A 4,147-nucleotide genomic window follows, 5' to 3' on the forward strand; every position below is an offset into this window, starting at 1 on the left:
TTGGGTTTAAATAGGTTTTCTGAATAGAGAATAACCAGAGAGTACAACCACATTAATCCTATGATTTAGGAACCAAAGAGTCTATGTTTTCTGGTGACTTTAAGAAATGTCCTTATTGTTCTAGTAAATGGAAACAATTTGGGGAATTCAACTCATCAAAAACGACCGAAGGGGCAATGAAGAAAGAAGAGCTATCTGGCTTTTTCACAGTGTTCAGTGCGAGATCTCATCAGACGTAAAACAGTCACTACCTGTAGCTGTCCAGTAGGTGGCGGTGTTCATTCGTATTCTGTAGACTCACTGCTGTAATTCCTGACGTTAGCTAAGTATTATTGTTTTTGTTGGTAAATTAGAACTAATACCAGAATACTGTCTCATTGTGGGGGGTTTTAAAACCCTGAATAGATATTCAGGTCTTTAAAAAAAATCACAATAAATTACATTAGTTGCTACGTTTGCTGGATGCGTTCAACTACAATCCACAGCTGTCTTAAGGCCTTAACTTCCTCTTTTTCACTGAAGCATTAGAATCAAATAGACTATAAATGCCTTTGTACGCTTTTGAAAAATACTGTATAAATGTAATTTTTCAGTTGATGAAAATGTTATTGCTTAGATTCCTGCTCCTAAAACAAAAATGTACATTCGGTACAATGTTAAACAAATATTCTATGAATCTGGTACCTTGCCTTTTAAATGCATTTGACTTCTAAATAGTAGTTTAATACTTAAAGCTCAACTTCTGACCTAATCAAAGTTGTGCCACCCTGAGTGTGTTTCTAAGGAACCGACTGCAGACTGGGACGAAATGAAAACATCTGCATTCCCTGAGGCAACTACACCGATATGGTTTAGAGACAATTGTCAGTCAACTTGTGAGTGACTGTGTTAACACTTTGAGCATGGAGGGCGACCTTGCTCCACCCACGTCCGTCGGTCTTGCGGCCTTCAAGTGACACACAGGGAGCTTCCTGGATTGTAACACAGAGCAGGTGGGTGTGGCTCTAAGGCAAACAGTAAAGCAAGTGTGTACATACCCTTTTTCTTGAGAATGTCTCTCAACTTGGATTCCAGTCATTGCTTTCACACCCAAAGGGAGTTACTAAAGCAAAAGGAATACTTGGCATAACTCACTGACAACAATGATCTTAAATATATGTACAACTCAGATTAAATTTAATGCATGCTTTTCAGACAGTTTTCATACTTTTAAAAAGTTACCTGCCTTGATCATTATCCAGACTGATAACCATTCTGACGTTTCCCTATAGATTGTCTTCCATTTCTTATTAATATGAAAGATGTTAACCGCTACAGGGTTATATTATTTAAAAAAGTATTCAAAATTGGTGGAAGAAGAAAAGTTTGTGGTTTTTAAAAGCATGTTGATTGCAACTTGGACATGTTCTGTCAGTTGGCATGCTAGACAAACCTGCACAAACAGGTAAGTATTTGAATTATGCAAAGTCAGTAGCTGAGCTAAAAACTTGTCTTCATAGGTTTCAGCAAGTCAAGTGTGCTGTCACAACCCCTTGCAAAAGTAGTAGTAGTGCTTGAACTTTATTCACATTTTGTCACAACTGCAAACTCCCAATTTGGTAATTTGTCGTTTAAGTCGACGAAAACCAGTACATGTGAAGTTAATGAAAAACTGGTAGGTGGTTTTCAACATCTTTTGTCAAATGAAGATCTGAAAAGTCTTCCATGTAATTGTATACAGCCCCCCTGAGTCATTTATTCATTTTCTGAATTAAATGTACAACTGTATCTCTATCAGGGATCTAGGAACTGAAATGTTTGGCAAATTTTCTTTTGCACATCATTCTGCTCACAAACCAAACATGGTGGTGGCAGAATCATGCTTTTCTTCTGTAGGAACAGGTAAACTGGCCAGAGTCGATGGGACGGTGGATGGAGCCAAAATACAGGGCAACTCCGAAAGAAGACGTGAGCCTGGAACTTCTGAGCAACTCTAGAGCACCAAAGACGTTCTTTTTAGTCCTCTGCTTCCTTTAACGGGGAAAACCCCCTTGGAAGCCCTGTTACCAAAAAAAAAACAAAAAGACAGGATCAGACCATTGGGAGTCTAATTTAATCTCTAGCTGTGAGCTCCACTCTACATGTGGCGTCTCAGCCGTCCAATAGCGAGACAGTTTAGACAGCTTAAGAGACCGTCATGTTGGGAAAGGATCACGCTGTTCTCAGCTGAGTTGTCAGCGAGCAGTCAGCTGTCGGATCTCTCCCTACACTTCATTTTTTTTTTTTTTTATGCATAATGCAGGTACTTTTTGGTTTGGTTACATAATGCTTGTTGTTTGTTACTGTACTGTGTAAAGGCCCGTTAAGATAATGAAATTCTGGACAGAACACAAAACATGGAGGGAAGGTGACACAAGTGGTGAGACAAAAATATGTTTTTAAAAAAAAAAGATTCATGAAGTTTGTACAAATATAGCTTTTATAGAGATTATTAGTAGTAAAAGAAATGGCTTAGTGGCTGTTAAGATTTCTCCTATTTGAAACCTTTCACCATGCAACAAATTATCCTTGAGACGTCTAACTATATAAAGGAAAATCAAGTTGAGCAGTCCTTCCTCGGTGAAAAATCTATTCCCATAATTCACTGTCGTATTTTAAATCTAGCATGCTCGAAAAACATTTTGCGGTCTTTCCATGTGTCTCGTCATTGATCTGACTTGGTTTGATCTCTTTAGGTTAAAGATATTTGACCAAATCCCTTCAAAGCTTCCCTTTGCTTTGATCCCTTTATCGCCACACAGTTATTTGCTTTTGAAGGTTGACAGACGCCGAAGCTGCCTTCACATTCTGTCGGCGTGTCACCATGAAATCTGTGCTGTTATTCAAGCAGGACCAAACTGACCAAGTGGTGCACCATGCAAAGAGAGTTAAACACAGAGACTGTGTCCTTCTTGCTTGTCTCATTCTATCATTGCTAATTTATTTCATTTAATTTAATGCAAAGGCTGAAGTACATTTGTGTCTGCTTTTATTGCTAAATGCAATTATATTTACTCCAATAGTTTCAGATGGTCAGGGGGTTGACTTGGTTGGTGTACCAAAAGTAACCTCTTCTGGGTTTTATTTCCTTTTTCACTTCTGCACTTTTCTGCTATAAACGGAGGTGCATGTATTTGAGAAAAATGCATTCTGTCTTCTTGCAATCAAATGGGGAGACGGATTGACAGATGGAGAGGAAGGCTCCTTGAGAAGTGAGTCACGTTCCATTGTATAATGAGGGTATATTAACGGAAAGAACATCACACCCTCATTCCAACGCTTGCACTGTTAGTGGTTGAGGAGAGCTGTGGAGTCATCCCACCACAACAGAGAGTGCATGCAGAGTATGACATGATGTGAAATGATGGCATGTGTCTTTGTCAAAATGTGTACTGGTAGAAAACTGACTTCTATTGTACGTCAGCTAAATTTGGGAGGAAACGTAACACTGCCAAGACAACGGACCGTAAAAAGAATGCAAATCCCCACAGTAACAATAACTTTAAAAATTTAACTGAACTATGCTGGTTTACTCTACATAACTGGATGTCTACTAGTCATAAAATCTAACTCATAGCCCAGACTGAGGCTTTCTGCATCGGTTTTGCTCAGTATAGAGTGATGTGCACTGAGGTGAAAGGTGGTAATTAGTCTCACAATCCAGCGCTACTATGGAGTTGCTGGCCTGTTGTCTTTGCCTCTTTTGTTCCCGTCTTGTTCCTTTTGCCTTTTTCTGCGAAAAAGAAATTTGCTTCTTGGAAGCGAAAATACATGGAATCGATGCTTCTGCTACATTCAGGCATCCTACAGCGTTACAAGTTAAAGCCTAAGGTTACCGCATAGAGAGCAGCGTTATTTTTCATGATTATCTCAACAAACAACACTGTTTATTATTCAAAGCTACTTTCTAATGATGTATTGATATTTGAATTTGAATGACGTAATAACTTACTTCCAAGTCAAATAAACCAGTGGGATCTAGTGTTGCTGGAAGAGCATTTTACAGAAAATAGATATTGTGTGCATTGTGCTAACTTACTTATTTAAAAAGATAAATAGTATGAAAAGTGCAAGCAAATAGTAGACTCCAGTATTTGCAAGGCCTAAGGATCAAAGTTGTCTGCAAATA

General features: G+C 38.6%; 1 long non-coding RNA gene across 2 annotated transcripts in view; it reads left to right on the forward strand.

Annotated features, from left to right (window-relative positions):
- LOC148155417 (uncharacterized) overlaps positions 1–4,147 on the forward strand; it is a 354,212-nt gene that overhangs the window by 302,222 nt on the left and 47,843 nt on the right. The window lies entirely within an intron of this gene.

The sequence above is a fragment of the Poecilia mexicana genome, unplaced genomic scaffold (genome assembly GCF_051168715.1).
Source record: "Poecilia mexicana isolate PSO_F unplaced genomic scaffold, ASM5116871v1 scaffold_14, whole genome shotgun sequence".
NCBI classification, from domain to species: domain Eukaryota; kingdom Metazoa; phylum Chordata; class Actinopteri; order Cyprinodontiformes; family Poeciliidae; genus Poecilia; species Poecilia mexicana.